Raw genomic sequence first — 13279 nt, 5'->3', positions numbered from 1 at the left:
AGGATTGAACATGAGGGATTCGGTGAACCATCCCAATTAAACCTTTTTTACGCATTCATATTTCTGACTGCAACCATCAATTAAATGTTCCAAGAGCAGTTGTTGTGTAAGAGCATTGAATTTTTTTGGGTTTAAATTAATCTTCTTAAACACAAAGGTATGTATAATTTGTTTTACCTTCACAGACCTTTCCCACCCCTTTTAGCACCTGCTTAATTTGTTCTTGCGTGGTGCTTACTCTGAACAGATTACCTCAGAGTCAATGAATGGTATTCATCCTAAACTCAGGAGTCTTGGTCTTTCCGATTTATCAACCAAATTTCCTTCCTTCTCTCCTGACCGCATTGATGAGACCCAGAGGTGGCATTCATCCTCTGATGCCCAAGTGGTCTTCTGATGTTGAGCTGAGGCCCATGCGTTAGGGCAGTCTATTGGCGAGATTTTCTGGCCTCCCAACCATGTGTTTCCCTCCAGCAGGAGGTAGCATGTTGTTCGCTAGCGGCACAATTCCCTGGTTCCACTGGAAGTTTCCATTGACGTCACCCCATGCCGGAGAATCCCACCGGTGTGAACAGCTGGAGAATTCTGGCCTATATGTCTTTGGATGCTGTCATAGTTAAGTATGATCATGAAAACTTGATGCACAGGTAGCTCAGGAGCGTAAACATTAACCAGTTATGTTACCATTCCCCTAATTAATGTTCAAACAAACTCAAGAAACCGTGAAACTGTCTGAACACGGTATGGACTGCAGTTGATTATCATGTAACTAGCTATTTCCTACATGGATTTGAAAAGTTTAGGTCATATTTGCAAAATGGATGTCATCTAGTTTGTAAAAAGGAATGGTGACTCCATTTTCAAGTTTGCTGATGACACCAGTGTAGTGGGTCGGATCTCAAACAATGACATGATAGAGTACAGGAAGGAGACGGAGGGTGGGATTTTATGGCTGAGCTCTCCCCAGGATGGAAAATCCCACCTGAGATCAATGGACCTTTGCATTCTCCGCTGCCCCACCTGCTATAATTCCCGTGGTGAATAGAATGGGAAAATTCCAGCCAGAGAATCTGGTGAAATGGTGCGATGACAATAATTTCTCCCTTAGGGTCAGTAAAATGAAGGAGATAGTCATCGACCTCAGGAAGTGTAGTGAAGGACTTGCCTCCGTCAACATCAATGATGAAGAGGAAATGGTTAAGGGCTTCATGGTTCTGGGTGTCCAGATCACCAACAACTTGTCCTGGTCACTCCATGCTGACGCTATAGTTAAGAAAGCCCACCAACACCTCCACTTTCTAAGGAGGCTAAGAACTCTCTTCAATTTTTATAGATGTACCATAGAAAGCATCCTTTCCGGATGTGTTACAGCTTGGTACGGCTCCTGCTCTGACCAAGATTGCAAGGAACTGCAAAGGGTTGTGAACGTAGCCCAGCCCATCATGCAAACCAGACTCCCATCCATTGAATTCATCTACATTCCTGCTGCCTTGGAAAATCAGCCTGCAGAATCGAGAACCCCATGCACCCCAGACAATCTCTCTTCCACCTTCTTCCATTGGGAAAAAAATACAAAAGCCTGAGATCACTAAACAATCGACTTAGGAACAAAATTTCCACCCACTACCATCAGACTTTTGAATGGGCCTACCAAATATGAAGTTGACCTTTTTCTGCTATGACTGTAACACTATACTCTGCACCCTTACCTTTGCTTCTCCCCTATTTACTCTATGAACGGTATGTTTTGTCTGTATAGTGCGCAAGAAACAATATTGTATCCCAACACGTGACAATAATATATCAAAATCAAAAAGTCAAAAAGCAAAATTAAAAATTAAAACTGATGCAGGAAAGTACAGAACGGGTGAAGAACATTCAGCTCAGTAACACTATTGTTTTCAAAGAGACAGAGATGCCAAAACGAAGTAAGAAGCGTTATGGAATACTTTTGCAAGAGTGACACTTACTTGTGGCACAGCTAAATTTTGCTGGACATTTGCTTCCAAGTCAGTACAGTAACAATTCCAATGTCTGGTTGCCCAAACACTGTGGAATCCTCCTTCAAAATAACTGCTGTATGATTGGAACATACGGTGCTCTGCTCCCACATCAGATTGTGTTGCGTCAATTTAGGTTGCAGTGTATTGAAGGACAGTCTGTTCTAAGACTCCTACATCCAAATCATCCTCTCACTTCTGTTCCTTACTTTGCCAAGTTTTCTCCCCTCTTCTGATTCTTGTTGTGGGATGGCTCCACATGTGACAGCTATTGGCCTGCTGTATTTCAGCTGAGTAACTATTGCTCATGTTTAAGGCTTGACAGCAAAAGGGACCATTTTGCATGCACCTGTTGCCAGTACGGAGCACAGACAGGGTTGTGTGTGTGTTGGGGAATTGGGTCAACAGTTCTGTCTCTAAATTATTTAGCACATCTAGTAAGGACTTTGCCTTTGCCAGAGAAAATTGCCTCTTACGTGTCAATATACCACTTAGCTGGTCAGGGCAGCAATTCCGAACCTGATCTTGTTAACCAAATGTTAATAGCAAGGGTTTTTGGAGACCTATCTGGTACAGAAAACCCAGATGATAAGCCTTTCCATGAGGCACTGGGGTTAAATCTTTCTGTGCCCTGGTACAGGATAAAATTTGACCCCAGAACCTTTCAGATGAGCATGATTGAGACTCAAACTTGATACAGAGATCAAGTGGTTTCAAAAACAAACAAGCTCTGCCTCTCACTTTGTTAAAGAAAGAATATTTTAAATGAAACCGGAGATTTTGCTAGTGCGCTGCATTCACTCTCTGTTCATTGTCCTTTATGGGGTTGTGGCTTTGAATCCAACCCAGATTCTAGGGGTGAAAGCTCTTTCTCTTTCTTTATCTCTCTCCCTCTCATTTTTCCTTTCTCAAATTTATCTGCTGCAGTGGGCAAAATTTTTGAAATGGCTTACTTCAAGGCAAAATATTTCAAAGAAAAGAAAATATTAGAAACTATTTTGGATTTTGAAAGGGAAGATAACATGACTTTAAAGGAGATTGGGGGAGACGTAAAAGTAAGTTGACGATATTGCACAATAAGTCAAACTTATTGCCCCCAACCACCTCTCCCCCACCACCGCGCCCTCCTGCCCCACCCCCCACTCATTGGAAAACATGGAGAACTAAGTGGTAATTTAATAAGTTTACACCCCTGCTTTGTCTATTGACAATGCACATCAGGAATTCAGACAAGAGCCCCCCACACTTTCTTCCTCATTAAGTTTAATGTTTATTTATTAGTGTCAGAAGTAGGCTTAACATTAACACTGCAATGAAGTTACTCTGAAAATCTCCAAGTCGCCACACTCTGGCACATTTGGGTACACTGAGGGGGAATTTAGCATCACCAATGCACTTAACCAGCACATCTTTCAGATTTATGGGAGGAAAATGGAGCACCCGGAAGAAACCCACACGGACGCGGGGAAAACGTGCAGATTCCGCACAATCAATGATCCAAGACTGGGAATCGAACTCGGGTTCCTGGTGCTGAGAGGCAGCAGTGCTAATCACTGTGCCACAGTGCAATAAAATCAGCTTTATTAAATAGAAAATATACGGTGCCTTTGCATCTGAACTTTCAACCTGTGTCTCCAGAAAACAAAACCTCATGTCGGGATCTTAGATCTGAAAAATTGTTCTCGCTCCCTGGCACAGACATTCCTCATGGAGGTGCATACAACAAAAATGTCATTTTAAAAAAGAAAACTTTTCTGCTTCCCTTCAGGCTTTACAAATATGGCATGGTCAACAGCATTCAGAACATACTGCAGTCAAGCCCAGATTGTTTGCCAAGAAATGTTATGGTTGGATCAGAAATTCTGTAACCTTCTTATTATAGAAAGTCCAATTTGTAATTTGAGTACTCAGCCCATGGTATCACACATACTGAAACTGAAATGGAATTAAAACACACAAAATTTGATCCTTTTCAATAATATTTTCAGGTTGTGAAAGATTACTGAAGAACATGGGCTGAAAGTGCTCACTAGCAAGAAGTATTTTCATTATTTTCTCCATTTCCCCTCTGTGGTCTCCCACACAAAATCTTAGCCAAGAAAATAATTAAGTGCCCTATTCCAAGGCCTCTGTGTTGATGCTATTCCATCGGCATTACAGAATTCGTAACAGTGTCCTGTAGCTCCTCTTTTCTAACTCTCCTTCATTTCTAGCACCTGATCTCAACTCTTACTCTGCCGATAGTGGAGAAGGAAGGAAGAAGGGTGGAGGGAGGAAGGAAAGAGGGAAGGGAGCCAGGGACAGAAGATGAGGATTGTTGGTGGGAAAGAAGGTGAGGAGGGAGAGAAGGAAGGAAGGTGAGGAGGGAGAGAAGGAAGGAAGGTGAGGAGGGATGGAAGGGAGGAGGGAGAGAAGGAAGGAAGTTGAGGAGGGATGGAAGGAAGGAAGGTGAGGAGGGAGAGAAGGAAGGAAGGTGAGGAGGGATGGAAGGAAGGAAGGTGAGGAGGGATGAAAAAGAAAGTGAGAAGGGAGGGAAAGAATGGACGTTGGGAGGGAGAGAGAGTAGGGAGGAAGGGATTTGATTTGTTTCATTATGGTCACGTGTACTGGAATGAAGGAAGGGAGGGAGAGAAGAAAGGGGAGGGAGGGAGGAAGGGAGAGAAAGAGGGAGGGATGGAGGGAAGGAAGAAAAAATGAACGAAGGAAGGAAGGAAGGAAGAAGGAAAGGAGAGGAGGGAGGAATTTGATTTGATTTGATTTATTATTGTTACAGGTATTGGTATACAGTGAAAAATATTGTTTCTTGAACACTATACAGATAAAATATACCATCCACAGAGGATAGAAGGAAAGGAGAGGGTACAGAATGTAGTGCTACAGTCATAGCTAGGGAAAGATCAACTTTATATATAGTAGGTCTTTGATTTATTATTGTCACATGGATTGGTATACAGTGAAAAGTATTGTTTCTCGCACATTATACTTTTCATAGAGAAGGAAAAGAGAGAGTTCAGAATGTAGTGTTACAGTCATAGTTAGGGCAGAGAGATAGGATAGTAGGTCCATTCAAAAGTCTGATGGCAGCAGGGAAGGAGCTGTTCTTCGGTCGGTTGATCCATCACCCCAGACTTTTGTATCTGCTTCCAGGTGGAAGGGGAGAAGGGACAGCAGGAAGGAGTGATGGAAGGAAGGAATTGGGAGCAGTAGTAAGCCATTCGGCCCCTCAAGCCTGCTACGCCATTCAGTAAGATCGTGGTTGATCTGCTTGAAACGTGAACTCCAAATTCCTTCCTTCCCCCAATATCTTTGATAATCAAGAATCAATCTGGTTCTGCCTTGAAAATATTCAAAGGTCGAGATTTCCCACTCCAGTTTGTGGCAGGTTTCATGGAGGGAGGGGATCACAAGAAACCAAAAATTGGTTTTGCTGTGTTGTAAAGCCGGTTCACCATTTTGTGTTGCAGCCTCTAGTGGTGGGCCACCTTTCTCAGCACGCAACGTCAGGAATTTCATTTCAATGGATTTGCACCTTGTTATAAGGCCTCCTCGCTGGAATTATCCCCGCACGCTGGAGCATCATGGCGTGTCGGCATGTAATTAAAATGAAGTGTTTCATGACAGGATATAACGATGTGAACCTGGCGACTTGCTCTTCGCTTATGAATTCAAGGTTCGCTCACCTACCTTGCATCCCACAACACTCGCAGGAATCAGCGCCAATGTCACAGGCGGCACCACATGGCTTTCACGGAGTTGTCGCAGAGAAGTCTTTACCCACCAGACCAGTGGTCAGGCCCCACAAGAAGTAAGAAAACAATAAGATTCTATAATAAATGTCAAATTACTATTTTTTTCATTAATTTCACAGTAACCTCATTGCGGTGTTAATGTATGCCTGACTTGTGACTAATAAAAAAGCTTTAACTTTAAAGATAATTTGTAATTAGGCCTGTGGTTGATTTTTCTGGCCTTTATTTAGCGTAACTAAATTTCCCGATTGAAAGACTACGGGATCAGAGCTTTGTTAGGAGCCCATTTTTGTATTCCACGGGCTAACCAGCTGCAGTGAAATTCAAGTTTCTACTGCTCGAAAGAACCATTCTTTCAAAGCCAAAAGCCCTGCTGAGGGTTTGTCCCACAAAAAAAGTTGAAGGGAGGCTTTTTTTTTTGTAAAACGAGTTCTTTCAATATTCAAGTCAAAGAATCTTCAAAATCGTGAAGTTGAAAGCATGTTGAGCAGTAAAGGGGGTTCATTTCACCAGCCTGTGGGTGTGGCTTCAAGTCCATGCAGAATGCAGCTCGAGACAGTATTTTCAGTGCCTGTGTAAAGATGGGCTCCTGTCCCACTTGCCACGGGAATCATAGTGGGCAGGACACGGACCGTTGACCTTGGACACAATTTTCCAGCTTTCGGGCAAGCGCAACCAGAAAATCCCGCCTGATATATCAGAAAATTTCACATCGTTTAGAGCACAGGGTAAATCAGCATAACTCAAACAGATTCCCACTTTAAAACACTTCTCCTGTGAGCCTCCTGGAAATTTTCTCAACTTAATTTTGACCCTTTTTACCAATAAGAGCAATATAGCACCAATTGCTCTTAGGTTTGCCTTTTAAACAGGCCAATCTCTCCACAAAATACCAAAGAGAGTATTTTTAGACAGACATCACAAGCCCAGTTGAACACTCTTATTTCCCAGCTTCATTTTGGAGTCATGGAGGTAAAATTATCAAATTAATCTATGTAAACAGAGTTATTGTGACAAATTAAATGAGTGAGGAATCTGCAAAATCCCTCTCAAACTAGAGTGAATCAAATCATTGACCAGGCTACAAGCTGTTAAGGAATTACAAAGGGTCATGAACGAAGCCCAGTCCATCACGTAAACCAGCCTGTCATCCATTGACTCTGTCTGTACTTCCCACTGCCTCAGAAAAGCAACCACACAGAATTAAGGACCCCACACACCCTGACATACTCTCTTTCACCAACTCAAGAACAGCTTCTTCCCTGCTGCCATCAGACTTTTGAATGGGCCTACCATATATTAAGTTGATCTTTCTCTACACCCTAGTTATGACTGTAACACTACATTCTGCACTCTCTCCTTTCCTTCTCTATGAATGGTATGCTTTGTCTGGATAGCACCCAAGGAACAATACTTTTCACTGTATACTAATGCTTGTGACAATAATAAATCAAATCAAATTTAAAAAATAACTGCATGAACAAACAAATTAGGAGCAGGAATAGACCATTTGGTCCCTCACCACCATTCAATAAGATCACTGCTAATTTGATTGTTAATTCAATCCCACATTCTTGCCTATAACCTGATAACTTTTCACTCCCGCATTGCCCATTGCTAGTTGCCCTTGAACTGAGTGGTCTGCCATGATGAGATTTGAACCCCAGAGCATTGCGCTGTTTCTCTGAGTTATCAGTCCAGTGACAATACCACAATGCCACCACCTCCCTTGTTGATCAGGAGTCTATCCAGCTCTGCCTTAAAAATACTCTCTGCTACGACTGGCTTTTGAGGACGAGAGTTTCAATGACTACACGCCCCTCTGAGAGAAATAATTTTTCCTCGCCTGTCTTAAATGAATGACCACTTATTTTTGAACTTCAACCAAATGCCCAACTTTTACTCTTGAAGGGATGCATGTGACTAGAGTCACAACAGAGTTCATTCATCCTTGGTAACAAACAATTCTCCTTTCGGAATATAGTGACATTTTAGTAAAAAAGTAAAGCTTATTTATTAGTGTCACAAGTAGGCTCACATTCACACTGTAATGAAGTTACTGTGAAAATCCCCTAGTTGCCACACTCTGGCACCTATTTGGTGATGCTGAGGGAGAATTTAGCATGGCCAGTTCACCTAACCAGCACATCTTTTGGACTGTGACAGGAACACGGAACACCTGGAGGAAACCCAGGTAGACATGGGGAGAACATGCAGAGTCCACACAGACAGAGACTCATGCTGGGAATTGAACCCAGGTCCCTAGAGCTGTAGGGCAGCAGTGCTAATCACTGTGTCACCATGTCACCCCATGTAGTACATGCCCAAGTTTAAGAGGACACCGCTGATGAAATTACCATCCTAAAGAGGTAATTGGAACTGTGACTGATCATACCAAAACTTGTCAAAGGAAAGCCTAGGGAGCTGAATATGCATGAACTCCTCGCAACAACTGCCTAAAAGGAAGTTTTAGCAGCGGCTTATGATCAGGTCTATGGTCCATGGAGCAGAGAATGATAGGAAAGAAAGATCAAAGAAGAAAACAGCAAAAAAGATAAAACCAAACTTTTGCAGCAATGATCTACAGCAAGTCTCACTGAAGAATATTTGATAGGGCGTCACAGTGGCACAGTGGTTAGCAGTGCTGCTTCACATTGCCAGAGACCCGGGTTTGATTCCTGGCTTGGGTCACTGTCTGTGTGGAGTCTGCAAGTTGTCTGCATGGGTTTCCTCCGGGGGCTGTGGTTTCCTCCCATAGTCCGAAAGACGTGCTGCTTAAGTGCATTGGCCATGGAAAATTCTCCCTCAGTTAACGGAACAGGTACTGGAGTGTAGCGACTAGAGGATTTTCACAACAACTTCATTGCAGTGCTAATGTAAGCCTACTTGTGACTAATAAATAAACTTTAAAATCGCGCACACCTAGTGTTCCACGAATTAAGGGGCGCAACTCACTCGTGCCACTGTAGGTTCCAGACATCATTTTAGGTCAATATGATAGATCAAAGCCCTAGTTCCTCCATCCCTCCCACCCTTCCACCTCCCTAAGTTGACCCACCATGAACAGATCCTAGCTGTGTGCAGTGATATGTTTATGCAAAGCTCAAATATCCTGTCAAAGAAAATTGCTGCTTTTAGCCTGTCTGAGCTCCACTTAACTCCATAACTAAACAAAATTAGACGAATAGGCTGACGGAGCAGACACTTTCTTTACTTTATCTGGCTCAGGGGTATTTTGGAAGTTCCTGTTATGTTAAGCAGATTAAAAACACTGGCAGAGTAGGGTGGTGCAGAAACTTCATTGCATACATAAAACACTACATTCAGGCTGCGAAACTAACCACAAGATGCATGTCAGACCGGACCAATTCGTATACGCGGTTGACTTCAAAAGCTTTGTGGCTCCAATAGCATCAAATATGTCTCAGACCTCACGTTGATTCAGAGATACACTTCTGGACCAATGGTTCACATTCAGTTTGGAGAGGGCCTGAAATTCAATTCGACAAGCACTCGATAAACAGGGGCAAAACTGAGAAAGAAGTTAACATAAATTGGTGAAAGTGAAAATTGAAGGTTAATTCTCACAGTGGTGATTTAAAGCAGGTCTTGTTATTGCCAAATTTGCATAAGCACACACTCAATACTTTGTTAGTCACATGTGAGATGTATGCATATCAGACTTGACTCCTCGGGCATTTAGTCCTGCAAGAATAAGAAAGTAGCCATCGTCCTGTCACACATTATTGTATCAATTTTTCCATCTGAAAAATGATCCAAAACCATTCTGTTGAACGTAAAAATGAGGAACCACAACTAAAGATTATCTTAAAGCTCCCCATGCTGCTTTGTGTATCAATGAATTGTATTCTGCTACTTGAGCAAAGAATCCTGGGTTAGCACTCACAGCTCCAGGGACCCAGGTTCGATTCCAGCTTGGGTCACTGTCTGTGCAGAGTCTGCACATTCTCCCTGTGTCTGAGTGGGTTTCCTCCAGGTGCTCCAGTTTCCTCCCACAGTCTGAAAGGCATGCTGGTTAGGTGCATTGGTTATGCTAAATTTTCCCTCAATGCACCCAAACAGGTGCCTGATGTGGAGACTAGGGAATTTTCACAGTAACTTCATTGCAGTGTTGAAATAAGCCTACTTGTGGCAGTAAGAAATAAACTTAAAACTTAAACTGATTCCTGGCCACGATTTTAACTGAGGATGATATTAATATGTAGAGCCAGACAGGTTGGAAACATGGGAGGGGAATCACAGAATCATAACCCCAAGTATTTACCCTGCGAATCCCCCTGACATTAAGGGGCAATTTACCATGGCCAATCAATCTAACCTGCACATCTTTGGACTTTGGGTGGAAACCCACGAGACTCAGGGAGAACATGTGGATTCCACTCAGACAGTGATCCAAGCTGGAACGGAACCCAGATACCTGTCGCTGTGAGGCAGCAGTGCTAACCACAGTGGTTGGCACTGCTGCCTCACAGCGACAGGTAACTGGGTTCCATTCCAGCTTGGATCACTGTCTGAGTGGAATCCACATGTTCTCCCTGATTATCATTATCAATTGATTATCATTATCAATGGTAATCTCCCATTCTAGGTCCATCCCGGCTTCTCATTTACTAAAGTAATTTCAGAGTCTTCATAGAATAATAGAATCCCTACAGTGTAGAAGGAGGCCATTCGGCCCATCGAGCCTGCACTGACAACAACCCCACCCAGACCCCACATATTTACCCTGCTAGTCACCCTGATAAGGGGCAATTTAGCTCAGCCGATCAACCTCACCAGCACATCTTTTGGACTGTGGGAGGAAACCAGAGCACCTGGGAGGAAACCCGAGCGAGGAAACCCACGCAGACACGGGTAGAATGTGCAAACTCCAGCAGCTATTGCTACTCAGTCGGTTAAAATAAGTGCAATGCATCACATGTAACGTACAGCATCTGTGCTGCTAACAGTGCTGACCTCGGCAGCTGCAGTGTAGAGTGAATAACATGCATGCCTCTGAAAGGATGCAGATCTACCCCAAGATGTGGTTTTCTCAAGTAGTTTCAAACTGGTGCCATCACAACAATATAAACAGCACTTCAAAGGCGCTTGCTATTATTTCTGACTGAACCTTCCTGTGCTGACCAGTGTTACAATTTCCTATTGTTGATCATGCATTGAATCATGCCCAGTGGCCAAAAATAAAAGCCCCGACCATGACTTCTGAAAAGTTACACACGTGCAAGTTTAACCACTTACCTATCTTTGTTAAATCCTGCGGGTGCATCAAAGCCAGATAGGTCGTGTGATATTAAATGATCTGAGGCCAACTTCTGACACAACCTATATTTGCTGTGCCTTACCAGAAGCACAAAGGGAGGTTTCAGTAAGTGATGTATGTGCCAACAACAGCAGGTAGATTTTTTAACTTCCCATGCCGACTCCAAGCTGGTTTGTATACCAGTCGCTGCTTATTGAAAGCTCACAACTTCCATTGGAGCAACAACTTGCAATCATGTTGTGTCTCTATCATGGAATCTGTGGGTGGGATTCGATGCCCACACTTTGGTGAGCTCAGTGGTGGGGGAATCACGAGGTGACAAGTGTGGACCCTACCACCTTCCCAACTCTGTCCTGATTAAGTCTAAAGTGGGAAAGCTCATGTACGTTCTTCCCACCTCATCACCAGTTGAGGTCCTTGAGTGAGCAATTCGTATCCACTTAATGGCTGCATCTCGCCACCATTGCTACTCACCCAACAGCGGGAAGGGGACTCACCATGCAGAAAGCCCAAAAGGCAAACCATGATTGGGGGGTTGCTTTTTTGGTGTGTCCCCCACTCAAAGGTACTCAATGCCTCAGGAAAAAGGGACCCATGGCAAGAGATCACCCTTCCCCCCAACTCCCCCCCTCCATCCCATCACCACCCTTACTGCTGATCCCTCCCCCACACTTCAACACCCCCACAACCCCCATCCTGCCATCACTCGCCATTGTAGCGTGGGTGCCTCGGTGAGTCTGGGCCTTGGATCGGTGCGTTACGCGCCGCAGCCATCACTCTAACTGACACTGCCGAGCAATGCACGGCTGTCAGCCTCTGATTGGCTGGCAGCTCTCTGAGGGGTGGGGGAGAGGGGGAGCTCCCATGGGTATTTGACCCCAAGGAAGGCCTGCAATTAAGTGCCTGCCTGGTTGTGTGTCATGCTAAGAAAGGAGGAAATCCTAAGGAGACGGCCCTCCCTCATCCAAACATTCTGGTATACTAGCTTGAGGGAAACAGCGGCCTACAGAACCATGTATTGTTCGATAAAATCTACAGAAATTAATAGATTCAAGAGAAAAAGTGAAACGAGAGCTTCATTATACTCAGCTGGGAGCAACATTTCAGTCCTCCTTAACACTACCCTGCAATTATGGTGCAACAAATGTTATATTAACTTGTCTAATTGGATGGATCTGTACTACAAATAGTCATGAAGCAGTGCTATGTAAAACAAATTTCAGAAAGTGATCTGAAACATGAGTCACTGTGGTACTGGGTGGAGGGCTAAAAACATTTCGGGCTTGTACATGTTTCACACAATGTGCCATATTTCATTCATCTCCTTCTTAAGAGTCAATACCATTAAGGTACTACAAATAAGCATTGTTGAGGACATTGTTTTCATTAATCCGTCAAAGTAAATTGCCTTTGGCATGATGAAAGTTCACTGCTTATAGGCCCACATAAATAAAGTTGGGTTAACGCTTTGTTCCTTTATCTCCAGCCATTTTTTCTGATGGGCCACCCTTTAGGTAAACAATTGTTAAAGATAAAATCTTACAGGTCGAGCTCCATGACATTGAGGGTTAGCAGTTAATCACATCGAAATACGATGGGGCCCGACGCTAGCCAAGCTCTGGATTCTTCAGCTGCTCCTGCGGCTGCTAACCAAAGGTAGGGGTTTGTTTTTAAGAAACACATTCCCGAGGAAACCAGAAGCAACAGGGGTACTCAAGGAGTCACATCAACCCCCACAGAGCCTGCTCCAAACTTCCCTAACTGCGGACTACTAGCAGCAAGGCACAAGAGTGATGCTCCCCACCCCCCCCACAATGTTAGGTGAGTTGCCCGTGGAATCGAGACCAGCGTAGCAACTTGCTCACAGTATTCCAATGCAGACCACTTGTTTCAGTCACTGTGCCTCTGAAGCACAAAGCCTGGGCCTAGTAACAAGCCCAGACTCATATCCACTTGGTTTGATGATGTGATTCCTTTCATCAACCTTTTTTCTTTGATGAGGAAAATGAGGCATTAATTATGGTTTGCTGTGCTACCAAAACAGAGTTCCTTCTCACTTTATGTGAGGGAGAGATGCCCGTCAGTTGTTAACATTTTGAGTAAATACTCAACCAGGCCATCTGCTCAGTTGCCTAATCTTCTTAATTCAAAACCATTTAATTGGAATTATCTGACAGTTCAATTTTTTTTAAACACTAAGTTCACATTTTGCTATGCTATATATGTTGCTTAATTCGAAGTATTGGCTC

General features: G+C 43.6%; 1 long non-coding RNA gene across 2 annotated transcripts in view; it reads right to left on the bottom strand.

The window, feature by feature from the left end:
- The window catches only part of LOC145351020 (uncharacterized), a 77698-nt gene that overhangs the window by 5698 nt on the left and 58721 nt on the right, over positions 1-13279 (bottom strand). Inside the window, exons 1-2 of one of the 2 annotated variants that reach the window (XR_013888295.1) lie at positions 9338-9437; positions 9091-9239 (exon numbers count right to left, since the gene is read on the bottom strand). This is a non-coding gene — a long non-coding RNA (uncharacterized LOC145351020). Of the gene's footprint in view, positions 1-9090; positions 9240-9337; positions 9438-13279 lie in introns of those variants that run through there. The other variant, XR_013888296.1, reaches the window with a different exon arrangement.

Source organism: Carcharhinus amblyrhynchos, chromosome 12, assembly GCF_965287045.1.
Source record: "Carcharhinus amblyrhynchos chromosome 12, sCarAmb.v2.hapA, whole genome shotgun sequence".
In the NCBI taxonomy this organism is placed as follows: domain Eukaryota; kingdom Metazoa; phylum Chordata; class Chondrichthyes; order Carcharhiniformes; family Carcharhinidae; genus Carcharhinus; species Carcharhinus amblyrhynchos.
This window is presented reverse-complemented; position numbering and strand designations above follow the sequence as displayed.